At 40.8% G+C, this 8,473-nt stretch overlaps 1 protein-coding gene across 1 annotated transcript in view; it reads right to left on the reverse strand.

The window, feature by feature from the left end:
- Positions 1–8,473, reverse strand: part of prkx (protein kinase X-linked) — a 25,128-nt gene that overhangs the window by 13,418 nt on the left and 3,237 nt on the right. The window lies entirely within an intron of this gene.

Genomic DNA, 8,473 nt, shown 5'->3' on the forward strand with positions numbered 1-8,473 from the left:
GGAATTAGGAATCAACAAGACACAGGGCAACTAGACCATGACAAATAAAAGCTTATTTATTTAGTCTAAATGGATTTATTATGTCTGGGTGCTCTGTCCTTGCAATGCAGGGGAAAAAAGTGTCAAGAACAGAAGTAAAAATGATACACATTATAAATAAATACACATTATCAGCACATTTTTGTGCAAACGACTCCATTTTTGATCTTAGAATCTAGTCATTTCAATGTCTTTAAAACCTTGTGGACAGAATTCTGACTTTTTCTGAGACTTTTGGTCAGATTCTTAAAAATGTAATCACTTTTGCCCCTAATCCTCTTGTGCCAAATTTGAAGGACTTCCCTTCAGTGTGTTCCCGACTTATTGCAGTTCACGAGAAACGGGCTGACAGTTAATTTAATGTTATCTGCTTCCCTTCTTGAATGCTCTTACATCGATATTGGCATCGGGCTCAACAATCTGATGAAATGATGACAGGCGGTTATTGCTCGTGCATGTAAAAACACACACTTACGGTACAGTGTCTGCCTCCGGGACCCCACATCAGAGTTCACTCTCAGTGTATTCTCTCTCTGCCTGTCTTCATTAGTTGTGTTGACAGTTAAAGGCCTTCGTGGGCATGTCAGTAATATTCTCTCTGACTGCTGGCTGTATTCTGATATGAAAGATGATCACAGCTCCTCAAATGATACACTGGTGCAGTGAGAAACAACACTCCATTTATATTTATGCTTTTAAAAAAGGTAGGTTGTATCTACTAAAAGGTGGCCTGTGGAGCTGCTAACATCCCCTTCTCTGTGGGAGGGGGCAGCAGGAGTGTACAAACAGCTCGGGGTAAGAAAAGGTGTGTTTGTTTTCCTCCTGAAGACGAGGGGAAGCTGATAGGTGGCTGATGACAGTGTGTGATGTAACACTGAGTCACACGTGGAGCTGCTGCAGCCTCCTAATGAAATGCCGGCTGTCTCGCTCCTCTCAACAATCAACCTTTGTTTCAGGGTATGGTGTTGCCATGGCAACAAAGAAACAGCAGCGCCCCCGTTCTGTCAGGCGATTACCTCATATCTCCTGATGTCAAACTTTTCAAGCAACAAATAAATATCAAGCTACATTTCAGGAAAAAAGGGAGGTCATTTTTGGTTAATTTTGCCAGAGTGTTGCAGGAATAAGTCTTAAAACACGGACATTAGTTAGCATCCTAGCAGCATTTCCAGTTCTCTTGTCTAAATAATATTTCTACTTTTTCTAAATGCCCATATTAATGATCATATAACAACCTGACTGTATCGCACCACATCTGCAATCTCTCTGCAACAAGTCGGTATCTTTAAAATGTTAACTCTTTTTTTCATGCATTGCATTCCTCTTCCTTAGGGATTACAGTACCCACAATGCAATGGGGCTACTGACAGTCTGAGATTGGGGTCTGTTATGCTTGGGCGATTTATGCAACTTCTCTCACGTCAAGACAAAATTAGGAGCTAAAGGGTAGTGTGAAGAATGAAAAGGGTGGATTTTGGATGCGTAACCTCAGTTTTAATTACATAAAAGTGTGTGTATGTATGAGGGGGGGGGAGGGTAGATGGCCCATGACAACCTGACAATCGAACCCTTGAATTCCCCGAAAGCAGGCGGAACGGTTTCCTCAGAACAAACTAAACATACAATATTGCGTAAAGAAATTCCACAACAGTAAAACATAGGGAGAGGAAGCGAGTGCTTTGGATGATGTCACCAGAGGACTGTATCCCCCCCCAACCCACTGCCTGTCTCAACAACAACGTGCTACATTGGTGTAACCTTTCACCTGCTGAACAAGACCTGCATTGTGTGACAATCTGAACAAATACTCAAGAAGAGAGAAAAACAACATGACGTGTCAGCGATCATTGTAAATCATGGTGTTTTCTATCCAAGCAGGGACGGAGGAATCAGACTCAACCAAGAAAAGGCCAGCTGATTTCTGGGAGTTATGTAGATGAAACTGGGTCATCCCCACTCCTCTTCCACCTGCTCTGTTTCGGGGCCTAAGGGAAACAAATGCACCGCACGCTACTTTAATGAGCAACATATTCCACTTTACCGGATCCCTAAATGCCGTGTTGGAGATGCTGATGAACTCATTGGCTCTGACCGAGTGCTACCACAGCATGATTTCAATGACAATTAAACAACAGCAGGGCCAGTAAAGAGCTTTAGCTGATTCGTTTTAGGCAGCAAATTCCTCTCATCACACAAAATGGCTTGGCAAATTGGATTTTGTTGTTGTTGCATGCAGCTCATAAGCTCTCTCCCAACAGCGCAGGATGGATGCTGCTGCACACCTCGCTGACATGCAGTAAGCTCAGTGGCTTAATGCATATTACTGAGTGACATGTCTTCCACAAGGATGAGATCATAACTCACGATGGATGTTAAATCTGCCTGCAGAATCAAGCTACTACTGGTAATGAAAAAGGTTAGAGGAACGCAGTGACATCCCTCAATCCAATCACAATCTGGCCTTTTAAAATGGCAGGAATGGCTTCATGTCAAATGTGCATTTCGTTTCAATATCTTGACAAACATGGCATTTTACCTGCTGAACTAGCTTTGAGATGAAAACATCCCAAAGTTCCCTCCAGAGTGACTTCAGTTCTGCAAGCTTTGCTGCACTGTGGAAGTTTGAATATTGTCATTTCCATCTAGCCTGTTTAATTGGCTGATTTGCATAAAAATGCTAGGATGAATATAGCAATTTTAGAAGAAGCCATTTAAAATAAATCTGTGCTGCATAGCGAGAATTCAAACATAGTTTCAGCTATCTATTTGAATGTTCATGGACACTCCTTTGCCGACGGCCACTTGTATGAGCTGGCATTGAAATGAACAGCATGGATTTAGGTGTAGTTTGCTCATTTGTATTGCGAATATTTGCATAACAGAGCAGACAAAAACAACTGAAGCATTGAAACATCCAACGACACGCTGTATCCTGTTGGAGCAACTTCCAAGACACCTGAGCTGGAATGTCATTCAAGTCAAAAATAGTGATGCACATGGCAAGTAAGAGTGCTCTGACTATTTTATATACGGACATTTTTGAGAGAAGAAAACAGTCATTAAAACAAGAATCCAAAATAATTCACACTGGGCGTACACACAAGCTCAAACCAAATCTGTGTTTGAAAATATTTCAGGAATAATAATGATGCTGTGTGTCCAGATATTAAAATTCAGCAACAGTTTTAAGAACTCTAAATCAGTTTAAACTGTACTTTAACGTGGACCTATCATGCTATATTTGAATAATATATTGTAGGACCATACCTATATAAAACATGTCTGCAAAGTTTTTTTCTTCAAAATACCAAACAGATCATGCATTTTAGCCATCCCTCATTTCTCTCTATTTGCTCTTTTTTAGCCGTGTTTTTGCAAGGGCTGAATCTGTGAGAAGTCTTCTTCGCTGCTTTTGTGGCAGACTACAGCGCCACCTACAGGCCTGGCATATGTACTACAGCGTCTCGATCTTTCGAGCGGCAATGGCCGTGGCTGTCTCCTCCTGATAGGTGGAGAGTTGCCCATATAGGGGGAGCTCCTCGTTTCTAACGTCAGAGATATTTCAAATCTGGATCAGTCTGTATCAGATCCGTTGCAGCCCCTTTTTCTTTAGATTTGGGTATGGAGGAAAATAGAGAGGGTTGTGTTTTCTGACACTTGGTGAGTTCCCTGGAACACCGGGGACACATATTCATGTGTAAAAGACGTACAAAAGTGCATTTTGCATGATAGGTCACCTTTAAGCACTACCATTAAACTGCTCATGAAGAGAACTCAATGTCCTATATATATCTGTATCTAATGAATCACCCTATGTATTCCTCTTGAGTCTACTATTATATGTGTTGATTTTGGTAATCATGGGATTTTACCATTGGATTTTGAAATATAGCAGGATAATCTCCATTTATATTATTTAGAGGCCATATTCCAATTTTTGTGGTTTTCCCTTTCTTCAAGAGTGTTCTGTAGGTTTGTGACATTTTAAACACAACTCTAAGCGGTTGACCAATCTCAACAGAGCCAGCCAGCTAACCAATCAGAGCAGACTGGGCTTTATGAGAAAAATAGCAACTTTTTTGAACATTAAAACATGTAAATATGTCACATTCGAGGCACTAAATACAAATATGAACCTGAAAATGAGCATAATACACTGAACAAAAATATAAATGCAACACTTTTGTTTTTGCTCCCATTTTTCATGAGATGAACTCAAAGATCTAAAACATTTTCTATATACACAAAATAACCATTTATCTCAAATATTGTTCACAAATCTGAAAAAATCTGTGATAGTGAGCACTTCTCCTTTGCCGAGATAATCCATCCCACCTCACAGGTGTGGCATATCAAGATGCTGATTAGACAGCATGATTATTGCACAGGTGTGCCTTAGGCTGGCCACAATAAAAGGCCACTCTGAAACGTGCAGTTTTGCTTTATTGGGGGGTTCTGTGGGGTCCGAACCCATTCGTATCTGGTGTGACCTCTTGGCCTCACGCGTGCAACACTTCCTTCGCATAGAGTTGTCAGGTTGAAGTGTGGCCTGCGGAAATGTTGGTCCACTCCTCTCAATGGATGTGCGAAGTTGCTGGATATTGAGGGGGAACTGGAAAAACGCTGCGTATACGCGACAGGAGCATCCCAAAAAAACATCAATGGGTGCATGTTAGGGGTGAGGGTTAAGGGTTTAACCCCAGAGTCACTTTGAATCACAAAGGTCTCAACTTCGATGATCGAGAAATGCTAAAGGCTCACTCATTTTTGGTTATGCTCGTCCTGACACATTTAAAAACCAAACACCAATCCTGACCACCTGCTATACTACTATCAGATCCAATTAATTGATGGAACCGGTTCAATGAGATTTCCTGATTTTGCTTTTTAATTAGGGGTTTGAACCTAACTATACGTAGCTAAGTCTGGGGGACTTGGCTTTGGAATGCAGGTAGGTACCTTCAGATCCAATAATAATTCAGCCTTATGTTTTATTTGAAAAGTTTATTGGTGTTCTTGTGTATTGCCATCCACGTATACATAAATAAGCAGAGTGAAAAACGGAATCCCTTAAAGAGGGTTTCCAAACTTTTCACAGAGGGCATCATACATGAAAAAATATACGAATGCTGGGCCATATTGTTAGGTATATTGCATCATATTCAGTTTAGTTGGCAATATCCAATGTAGGTAATTATCCTTGATACTTGAATGCTGTTTGAAAAAACTAACTGCCCACATCACATGCTTCCAGGGTTATACTTTATCTTGTTGGCAGCTCATTGCCTTAAAACAGAACTTCCGCTGGATTATCATATAAGAGGAATGTGAAGGGTAATATATTTCCAGGTTTTATGTAAATACTTGCTAATATTGGTGATTGGGCATGCTCCTTTTTCTTATACTATATGATTTTCAGTGTTTTTGTATTTGAAAGGGCTTATTAACACATGAATAATGTCAATATATTTTAACATATACATTTAAGAAGTAAATATAAGACAAGCAGAAGTTTATATACTTAGTCATTATACTTTTTGATTTGCTGAGGCCGTTCAATTGGTCGCTTGGCTCGTCATTTGGCTCGTCCGGGCCGTAGGGAATTATAAAGGTGATTATTCTTGTTCTTCATCTTTGTGTTTTTTTATTTCTCATTCGCTTGTGGTATTGACTACGTCGACAACTGTTGCACATTAGGTATGCATGTCCTCTGACTGAGGTGGTGAATACGCGTCAGATAAGGCAAGCTAAGGTGTCCGGAATTTCACATTAAGTATATAAAAACGATGTAGTTTGATGTCGTTCAGGTCCTTCTATCTAGCTCGCTAGGAACAACGACACAGCACGACATCACACACAGCACTCAAAATTCATCGTATTGCACAACTCTCCATCTTCCAGCATTTCTTCATTGTTTATTCTTCACTTCGCAGGCAAGCACGACACGCACTGCAGCACCGCACGGCACGCACGCACGCATAGAAGCTTTGCGTTATTATCGGTTTGTACGGGGTTCAGGAAACATTGTTTGCGCTCGTGTTTCCAGCTAGTATTATTTGGATGTGCCGTAGTTATTGGCACGATTTATGCAGGTGAATTTGTTTGGTTTCCGGCGAGGGGACTGTTGAAAATTGATGGCCGCAGAGACAGAAAGTGCATAATAGCAACCCTTGTTTTTGATGTCGGGTATGAAGGGCGGAGGTGGGTAGAATCGAGGATGTGGACAAGGTGAAAGTAGTGAAACCGAACAGCAAACTAGCAACCGGTGCGGAACCGAATTTGTATTATATAAGCTAGCCTGAGCCAGTGATGGGGGTACAGAGACCAAGTCTTAGGAAACCCATTGATTGTGTTTATAAATGTTGGAAGACATGACATTATTGTTATAGTTTGTTAAATGTAGCGTGAAACGTCAGGGTTTTAACAATAATAAATATCCCTGTTCTGTTTAAGTGTCAATAAAGGTCGCAGTGTTCTTGGTAGCGTGGGTCGTAGAGATAGCCCGCAAGCCTCGGCAACGATAGTGTTAGACTGATGTATATATTGAAAGTAAAGGTAGTAGAATTATTCATCTTGACTTTCTTGTACCTTGATTTACATCCCCTACTTTAATTAATATAGTTTTTTGATTGCCTACATACATATATAATATAACCAGCATCAATAACGGGACTCCTGAAGCGTGCCAGGGTATGTTCAATGTCGAAAATCACTGGGCATGGACTAGAAACTGTCATGATAGAATAAGGAATAGGATGTCGTTTGAGTAGAGAATACCAGCGGCGCTCTCATGATTGTGGCTTGTATTTCTGGCTAATTGCCAGATTATTATGGCTCTTGAATTCGTGCTGGTGCGATAAAGGTTCGAAAGAACCGGATACCCCGATCGAGTGCATAATGAACGGATTTGATGCTAGATTTAAAATTATATGATTTATCCTGTCCATTCCTCAGCCTTGTATCAATGTGTTGGTTGCAAGATAGGATGGAGGGAACAACTTATAATGAACAGGATTGGGGATGTAGTGGTTGATGGATACTTTCAGATGGATACATGGGATGTGATCATAGAAGATGGAAGCTAAATGGACCATGTTACACGATATGGAATAAATGGAGGCAGAACCCGATGGAGGATGGGCAATAGGAATTGGATGGTTGGTGGCTTGATGAGACTCAACATTAGAGTTAATAGGAATGGAGGAGCACTTAGACGTGGCGGAGGGGACGATAGCTCGATGGATGTGTGTGCGATTGGGTGAATGATGAATTGCGTGAGCTGATGTTGCGATGCGATGTTGTTTGTGGATGATATATGTGGTGGGATGTGTGAATGGTGTGATAGGAAGGAGTATGAAAGGATAAGATTCGGATATGATTAGATTGGTAGTGATTGATTTAGACGCATGCTTGCTGTAGAGTTGATTGGTTTGGGGGCTGTCGAAGTTGCGAATTGAGGATGGAGCAAGAGAAATGCTTGTGAGTCGGATAGCCATGTGTTAGATATCACCAGGATGTGAACTAACGATAAGATAAGGTAGGGAATGAGTGAGCAGTGGTATTGGATTTTCCTAAGCGTGGTCGGGGGTGATAGGTTGCTTGCCTCGATGACTGTTCTAGATGTGATCCAGCAAATCAAGTGTATAACATGGCTGGATGACTTAAAATGGAACTGGACTGTAACGTGGTACTTCTTCATTTTGTTCTCATATTAGCTCTCACTTGGTAACTGTGACTGCATTCTTTAGTATATTACCATTCGCAATTAGTCATGATATGAGACCAATGCGTGTGTAAGGAATACTCGTATAATACTCCTAGCGATCCTCTCGTACGACTAGTTAAGGAGACGTGTATTCAGGACGTGAGTTACAAGTAAAGAGCTTAGGGGAAGTGGAAGAGATGACTTTAATATCCTTATTAAAGGGAGTCAAAGCGAATGTGAGAGTTTTGTAAATGGATCTATAACTGATTTTGAGTCTGCAGCCAATTTTACTAACGTTTAAAGTGTAGCTCTCTGTTAAGGCTGTGATGTGGCTGTGGTTGTTATATTTATAGCACACCGTGTTATGTAAATTGTGTGACACGGCTGCATCAATCCCGTCTGCATATATTTGTAGATTGATTTGGCAGTATTATATCTGTTAATTCTGTAGCATATAAAGCCTTGGGATTACGTATCCCTACAATGACGAATGAGCTGGTGTAACTTATTCTGAATAGTGGTCTGTCTGGCAACTGGCAGTGATCTCTTCTCAGGGATCTGGTTATCTATCGTTCTGTTAGTATAATTATATTCGAGTGGGGAGGACGGGATATTACAGAAATGAACTTCAAGTGAATAGCATATACAAGTTCTCAGAATAGAGTGCTAGCGTATATGCGTCGTGTAATCAGTATAGGTGTGTTCCATGATTTATAGAAACCAGTTTAG

The sequence above is a fragment of the Notothenia coriiceps genome, unplaced genomic scaffold (genome assembly GCF_000735185.1).
Source record: "Notothenia coriiceps isolate Sejong01 unplaced genomic scaffold, NC01 NC01_scaffold00019360, whole genome shotgun sequence".
Lineage (NCBI taxonomy): Eukaryota > Metazoa > Chordata > Actinopteri > Perciformes > Nototheniidae > Notothenia > Notothenia coriiceps.